Below are 15452 nucleotides of genomic sequence, written 5' to 3'. Positions count from 1 at the left end.
TAGTGGAGATGATAGTTATTTTTAGCTGAAGTTACTCTGATGTTCTGGACTATGGTGCCACCAAGCAAACAACTGAGTCAGCCCAGGTCAGGGGACAGAGAGCTGCAGCTGGAGCAGGACCACACAGCTGGAAGTGGTGGGAGGTGGAGACAGGAGCAAATGTACTGGGGAAGGAGAAATCAGTAGTGCCTTGGGAGCTCTCCACTGATTCTTTGAAAAGGGACTTCTATATACATCTGAATGAGTCTGTAGAATCAAGAATCAGAGGACGTTCAGGTCACACACATCCTAAAATAGTAGTAGTCTCTCACACAGACCGTATACTTAACACAGTTGCTCTGGGATGAGAATAGAAGAAAACTAACACCAATTAGTCTAAAAAAAAAACATGATATTTTGTTTCTTAGTTTCAAAGAGAATCTTTGGAGTAAGAAAATAGGAAGAAATAGAGAAAAAAAGAGCTGAAGTATGTTTCTGCTTATGCTTATTTTTTATTTCAGCTACACCTTTTGATATTCCTGTGATTATTTGTACCTGAAGGAAATTCATCAAGTAATTAGTTCATTTTACTTGTAGTAATCACTAATTCGGAACCCACTAATGTGAGCAAAAGCCAGGAGGCAACATTTCAGGATGATCAAGAACTTTTTGTGGTACAGTGAACCGTAAATAGTTAAATGACTTTTTCATGCTTCTCGTTTTACCATTTTTATTTTTCTTCTCTTCCTTTTTCCTACTTCACTTTAAAATAAATAATTTACTCAAATTGTTAGAAATTCCCCTAAAAACCCGATGAGAATGATGTATAATAGCAGACATTTATAGCAGATATATATCTTTTCTGTTTGTTTTTAAAGAAGAAGAGAAAAATCAACTAAAACCAGGTAGATTTATATTAATGGTAGCTGTAACTAATCAACAGGGCGTATTCTCTGAAACTTCTTTTCCTGTCTTGGATAGATGTATTCTGTCTCTTAGTATCTCTGACACTCACTGTCAGGAAGAAGGAGGAAAATGATTTATGAGCTATTCCAGGCAACATCAGTCTTGATTTAAATTTTTGAGGAAATATCTTCTTATTTTCATAGTCCAGTCAACAGTCTCCAAATCCCACTGGTCATTATTTGAGTTTATATTGCCAGAATACAGACACCAGTGGCTTTTCCTTCCAAGAATTTAGCAGCTGTTCTAAGTGTGCTGAGAATAGGAGAAGGTTCATGAAGATGAGCACAGAGTAAAACCTGAAGGAATAGTTTACCGAGTCTTCTTTAGACAACGTATGAATTATGCACCCTTTCTTGATCAGAATCATGACCACAGTACATTTTCTAAAACCATTTTTGTTTTCCATAAGTCTGGGGGAAAAACTCATTTTACCTGTCATAGTGAATGGATGGTGACAGTACACCGATTTCTATGCCTAGAAAGATTAATGACGCTTCAAGAGCAGATCTTTTAAGTTCATCATTCAAGGGAGATTTCCGTCACATTCCTAATGAATACTTTGGGATCCAAGGACCTGGGAATAGATGTCAGCACATAGGTTAGATTCTATACATAAAATGTCCAAGCATTTATTCTAAAGGGATGAAAATATAAATCCAGCAAGGACATGAGGACAGCAGGCATGTACACGGAGGAAAAACACAAGCCAGCTACTTAGTCATATAGCAGTATCTTTTCTAAGTGACGCAAGCTATATCTTTACTGAGCAACCAATTCAAGCTTTCTGACTGAGGTTGAAACATTTGCCCCTTTTTTTACTCACTTCTAAATACTTCTAAGAGCTGTCCCCCACCTCCTGCCCCTAACATAAATATTTGGTTTCATTCAATTTCTTCTTGGGTAGACACATACATTTTTTCTTCTTTGGTAAAAACTGTTTTCCTCTCCTACCCATCCCTCCGGTGGAGTCCTTCCAAAACCAACTCAATAAAGATAAAGAACTGATAAAGAATCAGTTTCAAATTTATGTTCCTTTGTATTTTTTCCAAGCTGTGTATTTTTAAAAAGTGTATTTGTTTAAAAAGAAAAAAAAATTTCAACAGCTACCGTGTCCTTTGCTAGTGTGGGTAAAGTCAGATGAGTAATTCAGCATCTTTTTACATATATATTTTATACAACAGATGATACTGCTGTTCAAAAATCAAATAGCATTTTTTTGTGTTTTCTCTTCTCTGAAGATATATGTATCTTTTATACCTATGGCCACTCAAGGGACAAAGAGAAGTGTGAATGTATCACCAAAGAAAAAGCAGCAGTGAGTGCTTCTTTTTCCTCCTTGGGGGATCGTTTTGTTTTATTATATTGGCATGATACAAGTCAACGAGGTTTCATATCATTTTGTGGAATTCAAAAATATGCTTTTTATGAGGCCTGTTTTGTTTCCATTAACTGAGGAGAAATAGCCATTTTAAAAGCTCAAGTCCTACAGTAAATAATCTCATTGTAGGTAAACGCTATTGCTGTCTATATTGGCAGGCTATAACATGTGGTAATGTAGTTACAAGATCTGACAAAAAAAAATAATAACGAATGATGTGTGGTTCATCATCATAACCTCCCATGCTCAGCATGCTCAGCATGGGAGGTTATAATTCTGTGAAGAGAAAACCTCTTGACATAACTCACATTGTATTCAGGCAGTCCTGAGCATCTCTTGCTAGTACGCTAGGCAAAACATCAAATAGGTGAGCAAACAGAAATGCTTCAAAACTCAATTTCTATTCTGCTCCTTTCATACTGTAAGAAAATTTTATCAGTCTTATATAATACAAATTTGCATAGGACTATGTCTTTTTTAATTAAATGTAATAATTTTTTGGTGTAATTTGTTTGCCATCAATTTTAATTAGGCTTGGAAAGTACTCATAACTTCAGCTGAACATAAATACAACAAATATATGTTTGTGTGCTGAGTCTAGAATTTAAGATTATAGCACTGAATGATTCTTGGAAAACCAAATTGGAGCTTTTTTACTGTTACTAAAATAGTTCAGCAGTGATATTGTTAGTATGGATTGTTATAGTTCTGAGGAATTAGAATTAAACTGGCAGACTGAAACACCAAGCTCAGAGGTAAAGAAAATCTGAGGTTATTAATATGAATTGAAGAACTGTAAATATTGACCCAACAATAAGCTTTATCCATTGGGTTTATCAAGTCATTTTATCTACAATTAGTATTTAATTAGTAATTCTTGAAGATGTAGTGTCAGAAACTTGGATGGCTTACAAATGAATTTTTTTAATATGCCATTTGCAGCATGGCTGGGAAAAAAACCTTACCCTTCTAATGTTATGCTTTAGAATGTTAAATTACGGTGTTGGATAATCTTAAAAGGCAGACTGTACAGTATTAAAGCACAAAACAGAATTTTAAAGGAAGAAATGAGAAATCGCCCATCGGTGTCTCATTTCTCTCAGAAGAGAATGTGACAAATTCCTAGTAGGAGAATGCCAGCTCTTTTAATATTCAGCAGCACCTCATAGTAGCCTATGGGACTGAGTTAATTTGCTAGAAAGGTTCATTCTGTTTTATCATCTTTGAAAAGCTGGGTCACAAAAAGCAGAAGTGTGACTCACAATAGACCAACACATTTTAAGAATTATTTTTTTTTGCTGTTCTTGTCCTTACATTATTATAAATGCTCTATGATTCCTTTAAGCCATATGTTACCCTGAAAATGGTAGCATATGCAAGTTTCAAAATTAACAGTATGCAGCTTTGTAACAATTAACCATCTGCTTATAGTGTTGTTAGGAACTGATAGCGTCTCCGTGCAAGTCAGGAAAATATTAGAATAGCATACCTGCCAAGCCTTAGTCGTGAGCTATCTTACATTGTAATTTGTAGTCCCGAGAGAGCAGTAAGAGGCAAAACTGCATCAAAGTTGCAAACTGAACTCCTCCTAAACATCTATCTTAACATATTATTAGTAGTGGATTAAGAAGGTCCAAAAGCAGATGTTGACCAAAAAAAAGTGGATTAAAGACATAAGCACAAGGGAACAGAATTGATAAAGAGCAAAAATTTCCTGAGTTGGGGGCAAAATCTAATTTGGCTGTGGCTTCCTCTGGGTGTGGACACATGACAAAAGATAACTGTACAGCATCCCCTTTAACCATAGTCCCTTCATCCATTCCTGCAATGTTTTTATGCAGTACTTTTAAAAAACCTGGGGAGTTTTGCCATTTTTATTTTTGTTGGTAGCATGGGTACAGCCTTCACACACAGCGGCATGTGTAAAAAGAGAGTTTAAAATCTCTTGCTTTGGCCCTGCCTCAGGGCCCTTCCTGGATAGCGATGTGGCCAGGTGCCGGGGTTGCATTTGTGCAGACAGTGTCAAATGAGGGAGAGGGAGTTTGCATCATCTTCCCCAGCTATATTTGTGCTTGTCATGGTATGATCGTAGAGGTTTAGGTCTGTTAGAGCTCAGCATATGATGAAAACCCTAGCGTTTTCCTGGTACATTACTTTAAACACTAAATTTGATTCTAAATAGGTTTTGAAGAGTGTGCCTGGCTAAAAATGCACATGAGGAAGAGTGATCAGCCAAACATTCATTCCTCTTTCCCTCCCTTCCCAAAAGAAACCCTTTTGTTGAACTTGAAATAATCTCTAGACTCTGTATTTGATTGCAGGAGAAAACACTTAAGACGCAGGCAAAAAGTGGAAGTCCTATTGGTTTCTGTCTCAAAACATGCCATTGTGTAACGTGGCGGAAATAGAAATAGCATGAGAAGAAGCTATTTGGAAACTGAATCTCAGGAACATCAGATTTTGGTGTGATCCAATTTCAGCTTTAAAAGGTCACATGTTAAAATAGTTTAATTACAGGCTTTGAAATACAACATCAAGTAGGAGGTGGTGCTCCTGCCCTTGCTTTTACTCTAATACCTGTTTCCTGGGACAACTTACAATATCCCTAGTTTCTGAGGAGCTAGAAAACCCATCCTGTTAACAAGAAGTAAGTTAGGTGCCCACAAATCCATTCCTTACTAACAGCTCCCCACAGAGTGAGACAGTAATTTTGACTTCATGGGCCAGTGTAAAGCATGGTATCACTGTGTCATTTAGTGCAACAGAAAGAGAAATTCCATGCCATGAAAACACAGAAGTTTCCCAAAACAATTCCCCGTTTTCATTGCTAGAGGATATTAGAAGGTAGGCTTAGGAAGTCACTTGTATCTGCAGAAAATTCTCTTTCACGTTATTTCCTCTCCCAGTTTGGTCTGTGCATCCTAATCCTGGGAACTTTGCCTATTCCAGAATGAAGTCCTACTCTTTAGCTGATTTTCTTAAGAAAATTTTGGGTGATTGTATCCACTGTGCCTGTCTAGCCAACATAGTGATTTATTTCTTTGAGAACGTGTCACCAACTGTGTGTATAAAATGTCTTTGTTTGTGTCCAGTTTTGGGCTTCCCAGTTCAAGAGGGACAGGCAACTGCTGGAGCGAGTCCAGTGAAGGGCAACTAAGATGATTAAGGGACTGGAGCATCTCCCTTATGAGGAAAGGCTGAGAGAGCTGGGACTCTTTAGCCTGGAGAAGAGAAGGCTGAGGGGAGACCTTATTAATGCTTACAAGTATCTAAAGGGTGGGTTGAAGGAGGATGGAGCCAGGCTCTTTTCAATGGTTCCCAGTGACAGGACGAGGGGCAATGGGCACAAGTTAGAACACAGGAAGTTCCGTTCAAATACACGGAAACACTTCTTTACGGTGAGGGTGACAGAGCACTGGCACAGGCTGCCCAGGGAGGTTGTGGAGTCCCCTTCTCTGGAGATTTTCAAGACCCGCCTGGATGCAGTCCTGAGTACTGTGCTCTGGGCAATCCTGCTTTAGCAGGGGAGTTGGACTAGATGATCTCTAGAGGTCCCTTCCAACTCTGAAAATTCCGTGATTCCGTGATGTTTAAGACAAACTGTTATTCAAGCTCTAATCACTTTTATATCTCAAACATGTAATCTGATAATATAGGAATGGAAACTTTGTAGATGTGTGAAATTGTTAGCTCTGAGCAACAAAGAAAATCTTTCTTATAAATAATGTATGTTTAATTTGACAAGGTTCTTTCTTACTGTGAAAATCTTCTGCAATTCACTAATCTTGTTGCTCTGGTGGGTCCCATCAAATGTCCAGAAGAACAGCTAGATGGCAGTGAAAATAAGCAAAGCTTTTAATAATTCTTCCTACAAAAATGACCTCATGGAAATTTAATGTGTATACAGTATATTGGAAGATAAGTTCTACATCAGCATGTAGGTTTCAGAAGGGACAAGGCTATTAAATAGCACATTCAGAAATAGTGTGAGATGAAAAGTTATAGTTTGATCATACGGTCTTCCTTGAAAAGTAAGGTAGAAATGGGTAAAGGTTAGGTGGGGAAGAAAGGTAGAGGTGAATGGAAAGAGGAAGGTTAAATGTTAGAACATGTTAGAACTAAATTAGTCTTAAAAACAAGATGGTAAAAGGTCCCACCATGTGCAGACAGGAAGGAGAAAAAAGGGGAACAAAGTGAAAAAATAATTCATCAGTAGATCACAGGGCAGGAAGCCAGCTGCTACAATAAAAGTGATATTTTTATCTGGCAAGGAAATGGTTAACAGCTATAATTAAAGGAGAAAACTGAAAAATAAAAAAGAATGGGGTAGAGGTTTGACATTTGATCCAAGGGAAGGTAGAAAACTGCAATGAGTAATGACTTTCATTTCAGATTCACGTCTGTGGTCTCCTTGTTGGAGGGGAGACATCGAAAAGTTAGCTAGCTACAGACAAAGGACTACAGCTAAAGAAGTCTGTCTCAATTAGGACTACATTTCATAGGTGGGAATAAGAAACCTCATTTTTCTCCCTTCATAAAATACCATTTTGCAGTTAAGGCACAGCGAAGGGTATAAAATGGGCAGTGCCTGTGCACCCCAACTCAGCTTGCCATGCATAGTAAGTGAGCTAGTGCCTTGTTGACAGTAGTATATTATTACTCCATAAAACCTAGAATTTACACTCAAAACACTCATTACGCTCATGTTGGGGGCAAAAGGGAACTCATCTCATACATGGAGGCAAGGGTCTGTTATTTGTACAAATAATGTTTTAACAGTCTGACAATCCAAATTAACTAATGCAAAACAGCCTCACTGATAAAAGAGTTAAAATTATTATCTAAGAAAGCTTCCTACTGTCTGCTCTTTTCTCCCTTTTGATGTTCCTCTGGATCCTAAGGTTGGTACTGTAGTAGAGAGACCCACAATGGGCATCAGCATCCCAAGTCCTTCTCTAAAGTATGATGCTTACGGTGAGGATTTCTTCCTCATCAGTCTTGGGACCACCTAGGGCTCCATTTACTTGTCTTCTCATCACAGTCTGCTGCTGTGTCATCAGTCCACAGCTAAAGGTTAAAAATGGTACAACTGCCTCTCCCATCCTCAGTTAACCCAAAGGGCTACAGCTTGTTTTACAGGGACTACAAGGTCTGTCAGCCCTTCACTGTCCGTGGGATTCACTGAGCTGAAGTCTGTCCAGGTCAGGCACTGGTCAGGTAGCCACTGGCAACTATTAACGAAGATACAACCAGCTCAGGCTCAGGCAAACCCAGACAAGTCCTGGGAGCTTGTTCTGTCAGGTTGGCACAAAGCCTGTGTCTGGGCCACATGGGGGGAAGCAAGTGAGAAAAATCATACTTTGGAGCATATCTCTGCCTTTGCAATACTTCAGACAAAAGTATGTACCTTTGAGTAAGGCTGTTGCATCAGTGAGTCTAAGATGGTTTTAGAAGCCAAGGTGAAATAGATGTTATCAGCAGTGAGAAGCAACATTTGTGTTTTAATTCCTGTAACAGGTTACTAGTGGTTACTCTACAGGTTGCCTTTGTGTGTACGTGCTGTGGTGTTCTTTGTCAACAGCTTGCTTTCTAATACTTATTTTTAGTACTTGTAATTGTCCAGATAATCATTATGCTGAACAGTTGGGGCTTTTTTTAAAGGGTTGTATGCTTTATCTGCATGCTTAAGAAAGTATGTGTCCATAAATCAAGTAAAAATATTTTCAGATTGCTTCCTATTCCTCACATCTCATGTGTGTTAGATTCTGCTACATCTGAGCTTAGTGCCATGCTGTTCAAGTAGCCCTATTGTCCTTCAGGAAAGACGTTAGGTGAAATGTTAGTCAGGATTTTGTGGTCTGATTTCCAAAAAGTGACAAATGAATGAGTCAATAATAGATGACTAGTAATTAACAGACAATTCTGTGAATAGTGGAATTAATGGATAAGATTGTGTCATGTATTATTAGTTTATTATAGGTCTACCTCCTCACTGCATTTTCTGTAATAAATCTAATCGTCTAGAGGCAAGCATCATACTATTAATATGCTGCTAAGCATCTACTGGAAGGTAAGATGTTTAATATCCAGTAGAAGACATAATGGCCCTGTATTTTTTTCTGTCAATACAAGCGTAAGGTTGTATCCCTCTTCTGCTCGTGTTTCAGAAAACTTCTAGTACCTCAGCTGTCTTGGAGACTTGAGCCCTCTTCAACATTGGCTGCTGATTAGTCGCAAAGCTTTAGTGTGGATAAAGAGAAATCAACCAAATGATGGAGAGAAAATGAGACTGTGCTAGACACGAAAATTTCCATATAAAGCTGCTTTAAAGATCATCTAGATTTGTGAAACATTTTTTTCCGTATAGATCAAAGAATTAGATAGTAGCCTTTCTAATACTTTTAATAGCAAATGGATAGAGAAAAGTGAGACTCCTAGCTGAGTGTAGTGAAAGAAAAAAAACATACAAGTGAGAGGAACAGTATGATACTTATTAATGCATTTGAAACCGAAAGAAAGAGAGAAGGAGGAATTGTAACCACTTGATGAAAAAGGTTGAAAGTGTTTCCTAGTATCAGAAAAAGACTCACCCAAAAAAAAAAAGAAAAAAAGAGTTCATCAGTGGTTCAACTGTGCTTATAAAATGGAACCACTGCAATAATATTTTGCATCTTACAGTAATTTCAGTAGTAGTCACAATAATATTTTGGAACCAAACTTGATAAATGTGAAGCAAAGAGCTAATGGCATGTGTCGTATTTAGAGATTTTATTATTCATTCTCCAAGGTTTATTGCTCTTTCAGGAGCACTTCCTTCATGGCAGAGTTTTGTCATAAAATTATCCGAGAAGAGTCTGCAGTCAGTTACATCTGGATCTTCTGAAAGATTATTCCATATTAATGCTGGTGTAAGTGTCTAGCAGAATCTGGGTCATTTTACCCACATCTCAGCATCCATCTGAGTTGAACACCGATACAATAGAATCTTTGCAGTTACTGAAACATAAAGTACCAGAAAAAAAATCAGTTACGTGCAATATATGTTGTTATATTCAAATATCCACTGATCAAAGCATTGCAAGAGTCCATTCTTGATTGGACATGCCAGACTAATCACTAAAACTGCCATATGGAGTTACTGAACTGAAAAAGGGGAAAAGAGCATAATACACTCTGTACACATTTGAAGAAGCAAGACAATAAAAAATTAGCAAAGTTTTACAAAACAACAGAAGTTCACCCACTCAGTTTTAAACCATTTATAGTTATAAATGAAGCAAATAATTTCTATTTCTTCTAAATACCAGAGAGAGAAGATTATCTTCATGCCAGCAGAAAGTCTGTAGACATTTCAAACAATAAAATTTTGCACGTTGTGAGAACAGCATATACTAACTTCTTCCTCAAAAAGAATTTGCATATTCAATTAACAATACTTTGAGTTTTCTATATTAATTGTCTTTCACTCAAAAAGAACTCCAAAGCCTTTGTAGCTGTTGTGTATTCAGTCATCCTGCACAGTGACTGGTGCTGTGCCCACCTTATGAACAGGGAACTGGAGACACAAAGAAATAAAGGTATTGCAAAAGTTTTTAAGGACTTATCTTTCATTTTGGACCAGCGTTTTGTCTACTTTTGCAGTCCTTCTCTGACAGGACAGGAACTCATAATGAACAATTAACGTATTATGATGGTGAAATTCGGCCCTCTGCAGCAGTCCAGAGCAATGCCCCCGAGAGTAAGGGCAGCTCATACAGAAGAGGGTTTGAGTAAGACTAAGAGCAAGGTATAAAACTTATGATAGTCCTTTTCAGAAATAAATGTGAACTTCATCCATAGTGGTTTAGGGACAAAGAATGGGTGAAAATACATCTATGAGGACCATAGTACCACCTGTTCAAGATCCTAAACACAAACTCTTCTTTAAAGTAGGGTGTAAGGACTGGAATAGTATGCCTACTCCCAATGCACACAGTTAGTGTAGGAAAATGCATTCTCCAAAGCATTCAGCACTCTGTCTGCAAACTGGGTTATATAATATTTTCCTCCATTAATGTGAAATGCAGAATTCTGAACAGTGGAGTCAGCACGTTGGTTGTTTTTAACATTTTCGGAGCTCAGGTTTCACGACTAGAACTTATGATCCATTTCTGCTGTTGCTTAGTTATTTTTTCATCTCCAGTGTTTTGTATTTCAACTTGTTGTGTAAGCCCTTGTTTGTTTCTCTCTCTTTGGTTTTATCTTGGGTTTTGATTTGGTTCAGTCTTTATACAACTGTATTAATATTCATAACATTTTGTTGAGGGCAAGGTAATGCAGACTTTATTCTTTTACCCTGTTCCTGTGTAATCTCTCAATGGCATGGTCACCGATTTTTTTGAGAGTTTTTACCCTGAGGGCAGAGCTAACCACATGCTCCTATCATTCTGACCAACATAATTTATTTTTAATATACATTTTAAACCTAAAATTGTAGTAGGTTTTGTTCTGTTAAGACTTAAACACTGCAATGGCCTTAATAAATGATTAATTTGAAAATATTAAGGAGAAAAACTTCAGGAAAGAGAGAATCTTAAACTGTGCCATGTTCAGAAATGTAATAATTAAATTTGGTAATTAAGTAGTAAGAGAAGAATGTAGTCTAGGAATTTCTGAATAAAGAATCAATCTGAATGGTCTGTCTTTGATGACGTAAAATACAATGTTTTAGGACTAATGGGGAGCCCTTCTGTCGTCTCTAAGTCTCTGCCTAAGCACTTGCTAAATCAAATCAAAGCACAGTTGTGGGCTTTAGTCTTACCGTAGTTCCAGCAGTGGTTAGGAGACACTCAGCATTATAAATGCTAGACCCCAAGGCAATGGCAATAATGGACATATAAATACGTGTGCATGTTTATGTTTATTGTACTTTTTCTAGAAGGAATAGTTTTTTAAACTGCCAAAACCTAAATAAGATTCTAGGAATGTAATAGAATTTCCATGTGCCATTTAACATATAGATCAAGCATTAATTGAAAAACTGGTCTGATTTTTCTCTGAATTCTAAATAGGTTAATAGGTTAAAGGTTTGATTTGGCGGGGGGGGGGGGGGGGGGGAAGGAGCCTTGGTGAGATAGCCTCTAATTCTCACTGCTGAATAGGAGTCCTATTACAAAAATGTTTCTGATCAGCATTTGTATTGCTGAGTGGTGAGGTGTAGGTAGACCCTGGAAAGAGGATGCTGTCTCAGATGAATGACGTACACACATGAGCACAGTCTCTGAGGTTGTTGTCATGACTGTCATTGGCTCAGATATTCATATGAAATCAGTCATTGCCATTTGTATTTTTGGTCAGCTTTTCCACCAATTTACCAATGGATGAAAGAGAAGGAGCCTAGTGCATCTCATGGGTGTTCTTACTCCCTGATATAGCATGAGTCAGAAAAAAGGTTTTATGCTAAATCCTGATTTCCCATGACTGAAAAGAGTTTTGCTTTTCTCATGGCATCATGTTAAGCCATGCAAAGACCAGGTAGTGTTACATATGCAACTCTATCATGACACTGGTAATTAGTGTGACTGGTTTTGGTCAAAGGTCACACATCCACCATCAGTAAATAATGAATAGAAGGCTAATAAAGAGTATCAAATGCCAGTTCGCAAAGAAAGCAAAGCCACAAACAAGCCAATGTGTCTCAAGCTTTGCAAGAAGGGGCAGAAGCCTCAAGACTAGACAGCTCTGTATCTGCTTCGAGCCTGCTTAAAGCAGTGTCTACCTAAACTGAGGGATTATGAGATAAGCCTTGAGGTGAGATCTGGATGTAGATCCCAGCTGAAAGACTTTATTTGTCGATAAATAAAAGTCAACATCTATCATTCAAATTGGCATATTTCTGTCTATTATCAGTCAATTAGTAAGTATTTAAACAAGAAAAAAATAAGGAGGCAAGAATTTCACGAGTTTAATAAATTATGTTTTCCCCACTCTATTTCGTGCTACAGTGTGTTAATAAGTAATAAGGTAGAGAACAGTAATAGAAAAAGCTTTAAGACCTCATCTAGTTCCTCTTGTGAGAGCTGCTCTTTTGTCTTTCCCAAAAGATATTTCTCTGACCTGATATTAGAGCTCACCACTGACATGGGGCCTCCACAGCTTCCTCGGGTTGTTTGTCCTAGGACTTTGCTGTCCTTACTGTCTTACCATTAGGACAGTTTCACCAAGGTCTTGTCTGGATTTTCCTTGCCCCAGTATGATTCTTAGCCTGCCCACTGCATGAATGCAATACAGAATGCTCTCCCAGGCTTTGCAGAAGTCTGTTTTGTGAGCAAAAACTGTTATCGTGTCCCTTAGTCTTTTCTTCCTTAAGCTAAATACTGACAAATTACTCTATTTTCTGCATAAATCATATTTTCTGGACCTCTGATGATTTTCATTGCTATCCACTTGTCCCTCACTGGTCGACTTCTCCCTTCCCCCTTGTCTCCTTCCCTCTCTCTCTCCTTTTACTAGTTGTTGGTTTTGAGGTCTTTTTTTTTTTTTTTTTGTAATGAAGTGTCCAAAGGTTGAAACAAAAAGATTTACTACAAATCTCTGAGAAGCTCTATTTTGTTTATACCCATGTGTAGGGTGTTTGTCTTTTTCATGGTGTTGTTGAGTCAGATTTCCCTTGTGGTCCTCCATAGTCCTCCAGCTTTCATGAAAAACTGTGATTCAGTGAGTTCCCTGGTTTGTATTTGTGCTTTGCATCCATCCCTACTCAGTAAATGTAGCATAGACATGTTGTTATTTTATATTTTTCTGAAGCTTAATTTGTAGTGGACTTTTAATTCAGTTAAGTTACGGGATTTGTGCATGTGATAGCCAACATAGTCTATGTGGGAAAGAATTTATCAAAATATTGAGCCTTTCTGAGCACCAGAATTAAAATCACGTTGTACCAGGGCTCAATCCACAAAAGCAAGTCCACAGTTTGAGAGACCTGGGAATTGTTAGAGAGATTTTCACATCTCCTCATTGTTGCTGTTATTTAAGTTATTAGAAGTAATTGGAGACTGAAGTCATAATACCTACTGCAGAGCTGTCATATATTGATTTTCAGTACTTTCTGGACAGCTTTGTGAAACAAGGAATTAAAATGAACTCATTGAAGTACAAGCATTTCTCTCCTGTTGTGCAAGTGCTCCAGATGGCCATTGAGCTGGGCTGGTGGAGGTATGGTGGGACAAGTTTTCCAAAAATTGTTTTACTCCTCTGTTATTCGTGCTGAACATTTCAGTTAGAAATGCCATTCACTGTGCTGTCAGCTATTGTACTGGTCACTACAGGGCTGCCAGAACAGAAAGACAGACAGATGCTATTATGCATTGCAGAATTACCAGAATGAAAAATATTTCTTGTCTAATAAAATAAGCCACATGTTAGCTGATGAAGTGAAAGAAAATAAATCAGAAACGTGCATGTACTAAATATATGTGTCTACATACACATATGTATCTACATACATAGCTAAATGTAGATGTATACATAGATGTATACATGGTATGTATTTATTTAGATATAAATACATGCCTAACTACACATATCTACATTCTGGAATCCATTGAGCTAGCAGCAATCCATTTTGGATTCTTGGTTTTTCTGCCTCATCTCTGAATATGGTAATACTCCATACATAAATTTAATAAGACACAGGGAGTTTCTTTTGTTATTAAATTGATTTATTTTTGTTTGGATTCCTTCTGCATCTTCTAAGGTTTCTTAAATAAATAAGCAGAGAGCTATGACAATTTGGGACTCCCGCATTTTTATGCACCACCTTTCTCCTCTTTACTCTTCATCTCTCTCAGACAAAAAAAATCCCTTAATTTACAGGAAAAAAAAAAGAGGTAAAAGTGAGATAAGACGGATAAATGAATGGTAGTAGGACAAAAAATGTTATTTGGACGTTAGATGCAGAATTTAAAAAGAAAATAAGAGAAACTTTTTGACAAAAGTTTGAAGAAACGCTCAGCTTTATCAGAGAGAACTTCCTAGCTGTAAGCTTATTCCCCAACACACCGAGGACCATATAGATCGTGATGTTATTTTGACAAAATGGGTGTGAGCCCTTATAGCCCTCTTCACAGTTGAATCATAACAACTGGTGACAACTGTAGTAACAACAGCTTTTGTGAATCCTGAAATGAAGTGACCAAAGCACCAAGCAGTTAGGGCAATAATTGCCCAGCAACCATTAATTAAACAGTCATTGATATATCAATTGCCTGTTAATTATCATTCAGGATACCATCTTTTTAATAGTTATATATTCAAGTGCATGTTTTCATGTCTCACTCATGTCCCTTACCTACAAATTTTATTTCCTACTATTTTTTGTAAATAACAGTGCTTTAACTGTTAGATTTTGCTAATTTACTGGACTTGAAGTGTACAGAAAAATGTATGTGTGATATTCCACCTTTATTCTGCATGGTAGCACAGAGAAGAAAATATTGTCTCCTCCAAAGAGCTTGATCTGTTGCTATCACCTATCTTGAATGCTTCAGTGATGCAGAGATTTGTTCAGTCTGGTGGAACTCATCAGATGTCAGAAATACCCCATAATTCATTGTGCAGATATTTGTGTCATCTCTCTTGAAGCATGGAGGGAACTAGTGCCTCATCTGAAATGTCTCTAAATTCCATTTGCAGAAAACCCACTGCGAATGGCTGGCTGCGGGGATCACAGAGAAAAATAATTCTGATCCCTTATATAGAAGACATAAGTTGCGCATGTGTGTGTTCTGCCACTGCCCTTTCCCTAAAAGGAAAATCTTGATTTCTCCTGTCATATTTCCTCCCCGCAGTGGCAAGTATTGGTTCCATTTCTCACTAATTGGCAGTGTTCATTTTGGGACCGCCTCTACACCAAAAGTAAATGCTATATTGGAAGATTAAGGCAAAGAGCAAATTTCTGTGCTGCTTGTTCCAGGTCTCTAAGAAAATACTGCATCACAACAATCTGAGCATTTATTTCAAAACTATTAGCTCACAAGAACAAAGTGTAAAGTTGTAATATACATACAGTATATTATACGACAGTTGTAATATATATACATAATTACAGTTTGGCATCTCACATGATAGAGGTAATACACCATAGCATTTT

General features: G+C 37.5%; 1 protein-coding gene across 1 annotated transcript in view; it reads left to right on the top strand.

The window, feature by feature from the left end:
• The window catches only part of CNTNAP2 (contactin associated protein 2), a gene marked incomplete at both ends in the record, with an annotated part of 1160915 nt that overhangs the window by 916902 nt on the left and 228561 nt on the right, over positions 1 to 15452 (top strand). The gene's annotated exons all lie outside the window — the stretch shown is intronic.

The sequence above is a fragment of the Vanellus vanellus genome (assembly GCF_965231255.1).
Source record: "Vanellus vanellus genome assembly, chromosome: 2".
NCBI classification, from domain to species: Eukaryota; Metazoa; Chordata; class Aves; order Charadriiformes; family Charadriidae; genus Vanellus; species Vanellus vanellus.
Note: the sequence above shows the minus strand (reverse complement) of the source record. Positions and strands in the feature narration are given on the sequence as shown.